Below are 8,792 nucleotides of genomic sequence, written 5' to 3'. Positions count from 1 at the left end.
TGTAGTTTGGACTTTAACTCAAGTCACAGAACATAGCCGATCACACAAGGCTGCCTAAAAAATAAGTGGGCTAAATGGTAAAGCTTCAGGTTGGCCCAGTCCAATTCATTCTCTCGAATCTCTGTAGGACTTGATTTTCTTAGTGCAATTCAAAATCTAATTTAAAGCTCATTCAAGTCACACACATGAAGAATAAATAAATAAATAAGTCGCACAATGTAAGTATAAAGACAAGACTTGTCCCTCATGGAGTGACTGAGTTGGTGGGGGTAGGTGAGCCCTGAAACCTTTGATTAGAAATTCGATTGTCCTACCAACACTTTCTCAATCGAGCTGTCGCATAGGGTTTGCCTAGTGCAGTTTACTTAACTGACGTGATTTATATGCTATTACGTTAGCCCGATGGTTTACGTAGTACGCACTCGAAGGGTAACGACTGTGAGTTCCCCCGTCATTAAAAAAGAAAAAAAGACAAGACTTCAAGAAATGTGACTTTCTCTAAGTAATATTTTCGCGTCTCTTGAAAGAGACATTTAGCCCTTGTTTGATCTCTATTTTTGGAAAAATAATGTATTTCGAATGGATTGTGCTTGGTGTACAACTTTACAACCCCCTCACAATGAGGAGGTCCACAATTAAAAAATTCATGTGGACCCCTCAACATGTGAGGGGATTGTACACTATGGTATACAAATAGTTTAACTCATTTTAAATAATAAATTGATGGAGAATGTGTGATAAAAAGTTAAAGAAAAATTTTGAATTTGTGATATATATTATTTTATTGAAGAATTCAGTTTTGAAAAAATAAGCCCCTGTTTAGGAGCCATTTTTTTCACACTATAAACTTCTTGACCGTGGGGCCAATTTTTGCCAAAACTGACATATCCACCACAATTGACCATTCAAATGTATACCATATTATGTCAGTTGTCACTTTTGTCCCTCAATGCTAGACAAGATTAAAATCTAGGAGGGGACACTCATTTCATTTTGTCTGCCCAGAACATTTGATCATTTTGAAAGTCACTGTAATGTTCAATAATTACTGCATGTCCGCGACCCATTGACCTTCTCAAATGATACAAAAACATGAATTTAAATTTAGCTAAAATGGCTCCCAAACAGGGGCATAATCTTTTTAGATATATTTGACTATTTTTAACTACACATCACTTTCAATTTCAATCCTTAGATCACTTAAGTTTCATTATTGTTATTTTCTCAATCTAATCTTATATATCTTAATTTTACTCTCTTTTCGATAAGCTTCTATTTTTAAGTCTATCTATAAGAAATCTATGTTGCCACGGACATTTTGGAGCTGGGATCATTAAATGGAATCGGTGATATTGTCTTCAAGTTTGTCTTGGGTTTATTGGCAATAAGCCAATTGCATCACATTTTTCATCATCTTTGCAAAGTCTTTCTAAGTGACACTAATTACTATCATTATCGTGATATCTCTGTCAACAATCTAAAAAATTATTTTGTCACATTCAATAGAATTGTTGAGTAGAAACTGATTAAAGAAATTTATTACTTAAAAGTGAAGATCATTGCCTCGAAGTATGTCATTGTACATGTGACAAAATTGGGACATCGACGTATACTGTATATCATTATACTTTTTGTGGGTTGATATGTTGTAAGTGTTTGATTGCGAGATTTTTGCATCCCACGTGAGTTGAAGATTCATCATGTTTGGAATCTATTAATTTTGTTCATGTATATGAGTGATTCATTCAGATTTTAAAAATTCAGGACGATATTTACTATTTTCACCATTGAATTGAAGAGATTCTTGCTTTGATACCATTTTAATGCAACATCAAAATTCAATTCTGAGAAAAACGAGGGAAAAATCCAAAATATTAAGAGAATTTAGGGTGACCGCACAACGTGATTGAAGAATGAATATATCTCCTCAAAAACATTAAAAACAATCTTTCTATTATACCATTCATTTTTAGCACAATTAAAATTTATTAACTAGATAATGAAACTAACATCAGTAGAATCTTAAGTGCGTTTAATTTATCATTTTAAGGTAATTTTCAGTTTTTCTAAAATGCTTAAAAAATGTTTGGTATATTATTTTCAAAAATGCATTTTCCAAGACCAGGAAAATTTTACAATATAAAACTCAAAATGACTTTTTTGACGTTTACAGTATTTTCAACTCAAAATAAGGAAAATGAACTTAAAATTTTCTCATAGTAAAATAATTAATGAACTCATAAAAAGCTACCCAAATACATATACCCATCTCTCAATCTCTCTCTCCTGATCGCCAAACTCCTCCAACCCTAGTGGAAAATCCATCTTTCTTGTTCTGTATTTCAATCTTACAATGATTTTCATTTTTTACGAACTTTAAAATGTTTATTTTTCATTACCTATTAACATAAAAATGATATGTTTTACTAAATTATCAAATTAATTAAAAAAATATCATAAAACTATTTTTAAATTTTTTAAATCAAATGTGTTTTTTAATTTTTTGTTTTGAGAAACAATTTTTTTCAAAATGACAAACCAAAAGCATTTACTACAATCTTAAAATAATACATCAAAACAAAAAACGTAAAATAATTTTAAAATTAAAAATAGAAACGCAATACAAACGGCACTGTCCATGACTTACAACGTCGATTCTAAACTATTTGCACAGTCTGTTGAAAGAAGACTTCTCATTTATGACAAATAAAACTTTTACTAGGGGCCAGTTTGGTAGGGATTTTGAGAATTGATTTTTTGACCGTTAGAAGAAAAGTGGGGTCCACATGTGAGAGAAGAAGTCAAAAATTACGGCTTGAATAGTAAAATAACGATCAAAAAATCAATTTTTTGGGACAAAAAATCAATTTTTTGGGACAAAAAATCCCTACCAAACGGGGCCTAGAGAACAAAACAAGTAAAAATCAATTCCAAAAATTCAAAATTTACAAAAATCTTCTTCCTTTTCCATCTCTTTTAATCCAACCCAAATGCCAAATGCATGGTCCGCCGGGAAATACATCAAAATAGTCTAAATAAAAGGAGGATTTTCCAAATTAGACTAAGAAATAAAAACATTTCCAAAATAACCTTCAAAAAATTATATTTCCTAAAATACCCCTTATAGAGAAAATTGCAACCAAAGCCACTACAATGTATAAAAACCTTCAAATAGGTCCTCAAGAAAATATAGATCATAAATCTTTAATAAATCTAAATCCAAATATAATACAAAATTTTATTGATCTAAAAAATGCAACAGAAAGTGAATTAAACTATTTAGAAGAAGATCTGAAAGGATTCTTTACAGAATATTTAGATCCAAAATTAAAAAATAAAAACATTACTATAGATAATAGTACAATAAAAACAGAAAATAATAAATATAAACTAATCTGAGAAGAAGAATTAAAGAACTAAATAAAATTATTAAAGAAGGAATATTAATAAGAAATAGTGAATTTTATAAATTTTATTGTGATATTTTAAATACTTATGAAGATTCTAATTGGCTTAAAAATATTAACCCCTCCGCTGCACACTCCGAAGAAATGGTATCAGAGCCATGTTACGAACCAAAAATAATGATGAATATAGTAGACGAAGAAAATATAATAGAAGAATTTTTGAAAAAAGTTGAAAAACAAAAAAAACCTAGTTATCCTTATTTACCTAAGAATACCGCAAATGAAAATTTTGGGGATATACATAAAAGATTAGAGAATCTAGAACATAATCTACAAATAGGAAATGCCCTATTAGACAAAAACCTTAGAGGAAAAGATAGGATTATAATTAATCCACCCCAAGATTTTAGAATAACACAAAATAAAGGGAAAAAACATGAAGAAAAACAATACATGATTACAGATGTAGAAAAAATAGAACAAAAATTTTTAGAATCTACAGGAGAAGAGTATGAAGAATATAAAAAACAGTTAGAAAAATTAACTGAAAAAATGGAAAATATAAAAATGAATACTAATCCATCTTCAAGTCATGATATAAAAGTAGAATTCAGTAGTGATGAAGAACAAGATTATCCTTATGGTACCCCAATACCTGATAAGGCTGATATTAACCAATATAGAAAAACACAGAAAAGATACACTGGAAATGTAAGAAAACAATCCATAAAAGAAATAAATCCAATGAAATCTTATAATGAACCAATTCATACAATAGGAGTATGGTTAGATTTAGACTGTGTAGACAAAAATAAAGCTATTGAAACATGGATAAAAAGTACAGATTTAGCTATACAATTTAACAAATGGGAAACATATACAGCTTTTGGATTTATAGAATATACATTCAGAGGAATTGTTTCTGAATAGTGGAGAAAGTTACCAGAAATTATCAAAGGAAGGATAAAATATGGAACAAATAGAACTGAGGTATTAGATAATAGGAATACTCTAAATGAACAAAATATACAGGAAATATTAAAAAGATTTGAAAAAATCTTAAGAACAGAATTCTTAGAAGATAGGTATGCTTCTAATGAAGAAGGACATATTGCCCCTCAATGTCCTAAAAAGAAAGATAAACAAAATATAAAAACTTTTAGAATTTACGAAAAATTCCAAGAAGATAGTGATATAGAACCAATTGAATATTTTGAAGAATTAAGCAGTGAATGTAGTAGTATTTATGAATTAGATACATTTTCATCAGAAGAAGATTATGAAGAAATAGTATATATGAATCAGGAGATACAACAATCAGAAATAGAAATAGAAATAGAAACAACTGAAAAAGTTGAAGATTCTATAGAAGGTATTAATCAAGAGATTACTTTTGATATTAAAAAATACGCAGGAATTACTAAAAAGATATTAGATCTACAGGAAAAAGATGTATTCCATCAAGGATTTTTAGGAATTTTACCAAGGGTAAATAAAACAATTGTAAGTATGAATTATAGAGAAATGTCTATCAACATAGAAGATACTATAGGAAAAACAAGAATTCCTATAATCACAAAAGAATGGGTAAAACAAAAACTATCCAAAATCCCAGAAAATGTAAGGAACAAATTAAAATGTATTGAATTAGGAGGAGTCCAGATAATGGTAAAAGGATTTTTTAGAGAAGGTATGAATATACAAATAGAAATATACTGTATGGACAATAGAATCTTACAAGATCCTATAGATGCTCTATTAGGAACAGTTGTAGGAAATTTAGTATATCAAAAGATAATATTTACAGTAAAACCAAATTATACCATATCATTGAGTGATGAAAATATTGATCAAAGTTTCAATCTATACTATAGAATTGGAAATTTAAAGATGTTACGAAGAAGTAAGGCTATTAGTATAAGCATAAAATCAATTTTTGCTTTTAGTACTAGCCATCATCACAATTTAAGAAAAATAACTGATAACATAATAATACATAAAAATTTTGAGGAATTAGCACAATACATACCTCCTAGGAAATATCAAGAACATGAAGTAACGATACCAGAACAAATAATGCTTGATTTCCATAAACAAGCAAAAGAAATTAATTCTGAAGGAAAAATAATAAGAAGAAATAGTGTCAGCTTAGAAGGAGATAATCTTATTGCAAGATTTCCCTCTAGACAAGACTCTAAGATAAGCAGACTTAAAAATTTAAGTATTGCTGAACCATCAAGTTCACAATATTACATTAAGACAAAAAATGTAAACCAAGAAGGATTTAAGAAAAATCTTCTTGTCCTTATAGATACTGGAGCAGATAAAAGTCATGTAAATGCCAAGTTTGTTAATCATCTAATAGACTTTGAGATATCAGAACCATATATATTTAAGGATTATTTAGGAAATAATCTTGAAATAAGAAAATATGTTAAATTTCCTCTTATACTTGTAGGAGAGGATCAGAAAAAATATACTAAAGAAATAATTCTATATAAAGATGAATTATATGGAGTAGATCGTTCACCTATTCTACTAGGAATGAACTTTCTTGAAAAATATAGTCCTTATAAAATCTGCCAAGGATATTTGAAAATAACAGTTGACGATAATCCAATTATCACTCCAAGAATAGATGAAAATATGAAATCATTGTTATCATGGAAAGAATAATAAGTACTAATCCCATGAGCCCATATATTGAAATTACACTCAATATAAAAAATTATTGTAGAATTAAATTTCATGCTTATTTAGATACAGGAAGTACAATAAGTTTATGCTTACCAAATGTATTGCTATCTGAATACTGGAAATATAATTCAAAGAAGGTAATAACTGCTACAACAGCAGGAGGAAATAAGGTAATATACAGTAAGTATGCTACTCAAGTACCTTTTTTAATCTCTTTTAGAGAAGTATTTGTTGATATAATATATATGTCAACCACAAAATTTCTTATTAAAATATGCGCCATTTACACAATATGTTGATAAATATATGTTCACAACACCTTGTGCACACAAAATATTTACACCAAAAATAAATAAAGCTGTTACAATTGCATATAGAGATATAAAATATCAGAGTTCTTCAACCCAGCGTGGTGGATGTTGAAGTACAGAAAAATTTAAACCAGTCATAGTATTAAAAATGACAACAGAAAATAGGTTAGAAAAATTGAAAAAAGAAATCTCTGAAACATATTCTGAAAATCCATTAAAAAAATGGAATACAGATAAAGTAAAGGCAAAGATAGAATTAACTAATCCAGATACTATAGTAAGGGTCAAACCTATGAAATATAGTGTTGATGATCAAAAAGAATTTAAAAACCAGATAAAAGAATTGCTAGAAGCCAGATTGATTAGGCCAAGTAAAAGCCCACATAGCAGCCCATCCTTTATGGTTAGAAAACACAGTGAGATAAAAAGAGGAAAAGCCAGAATGGTAATAAACTACAAAAAATTAAATGAAGTTATCAAGTTTGATGGATACTACTTGCCAAATAAGGATACCCTTATTAAACAAGTACAGAACAAAAAGATATTTTCAAAATTTGATTGTAAGTTAGGGTTTTGGCAAATCATGCTTACAGAAGAAAGTAAACCACTAACTGCATTTAGTACCCCCAATCCTTTAGGACAATACGAATGGAATGTAATGCCATTTGGGTTGAAAAATGCACCACAGATATTTCAGAGAAGAATGGATGAGGTAATTAAACCAATTACTCATTTTTGTATTGCATATGTAGATGATTTACTTATTCATTCAAATAGTATTGATGAACATATTGAGCACCTTGGGAAATTCTGTTATATTATGAAAAAACATGGTATTACACTTTCTCAAAAGAAAGCTGAGATAGCTAAAACAGAAATAGAATTCTTAGGATTATTTATAAAAGAAGGAGAATTGCAATTGTAATCCCATATTGGAGAAAAGCTTCAAGAATTTCCTGAAGAAATCAAAGATAAAAAACAATTACAAAGCTTCCTCGGTATATTAAATTATGCTGAAGGATTCATTGAAAATTGTGCTAAATTGAAAAATTATTTTCTTCCAAAATTAAAAAAAAATATAATGTGGTCTTGAGAAGAGCAAGATTGTGAAAACATAAGAAAGGTAAAAGAAGAATTAAAGGTACTGCCTAAACTTGTAATACCCCAAGAAGATGATTTTTTTATCTTGGAAACTGATGCTTCAGATTACTACTGGAGAGCAGTGCTAAAAGTTAAAAAGAATCATAAAGAATATAAATGTGAAAAAGATTGTTCTTGTCCTGAGATACTTGCAGGTTATACATTAGGGACATTCAAAGAAGTTGAAACAAGATATGAGACGAATAGAAAAGAACTCATTGCTGTAAAAAGAGGAGTTCAGAAATATGAAGATTATTTATTACCAAAAAAGTTCTTGATTAGAACTAATAATACTCAAGTTAAAGCATTTTTGAAAAATAATGTTGATCCATCTGTGACTAATAGATATATTATTAGAATACAAATTTGGTTTTCATATTTCAAATTTGATATTGAATATATTAAAGGAAAAGTTAACTTTCTTCCCGATTATCTTAGCAGGAATGGAGCTAGAACAATTAAGGACGAAAGTCCAGATACTTGAGATAAAAATTTCCTATTTGGAAACCCAAATTCAAAATATCCAAGATAGCCTTTGAGGCAAGAATTTAGCCCATGAGGCAGAAGTTTCTTGTACCAAGACTAGTATCCCTTCACAGGGACTTGTGAATACTAGTGCTCTCCCCGAGGATAAAGGGAAAGAAAAGAAGGTAATAGGAACCCCTTCACAGGGAATACTTAAACCTATTACTGGTAATAGAGATATTCAAGATATCAAAAGAGAAGGTAGCTCTTCACAGAGCCAAACTCAATCTAAACTTTCTATTAAAAGGATAGACCCCAAAGATATTGTCAAAATATGTCATGATGCAAAAATGTCCAAAAAAGATAACCATGAAGAAGTAACACTCTTTATTGTTATTTTTAATATTTTATCAGATTGGTATCTGGAGATTGGAAAGTGGATGAAGACTCTCCACTATTCGAAATACAACAAGATAAACTTTTATCCAAGAGCATCAGCCAACTGGGTTCGAAATTGTTTTGAAATAGGAAATATACTTTGTATATATCCTAGTAAAGATCTCAAGGAGATAGCTCAGCTTCCAGCCAACATCAGGAAAGCTGTCAAGAGATATACTGAAGTTGTTAAAACAACAAATATATATATCAGATTCCATTCAGCAACAATGGAATGGGATCCTGTCCTTGAATATATGCATCCATCGTTCCATGTGATCAAAATGGGACTAACAAATCAACATTTTTTACCAGCCAATCAAAAGGTTGTTAAAAA

This window comes from Olea europaea, chromosome 14 (assembly GCF_002742605.1).
Source record: "Olea europaea var. sylvestris chromosome 14, O_europaea_v1, whole genome shotgun sequence".
NCBI classification, from domain to species: domain Eukaryota; kingdom Viridiplantae; phylum Streptophyta; class Magnoliopsida; order Lamiales; family Oleaceae; genus Olea; species Olea europaea.
The sequence above is the reverse complement of the archived record's forward strand: the minus strand, read 5'-3'. Positions refer to the sequence as shown.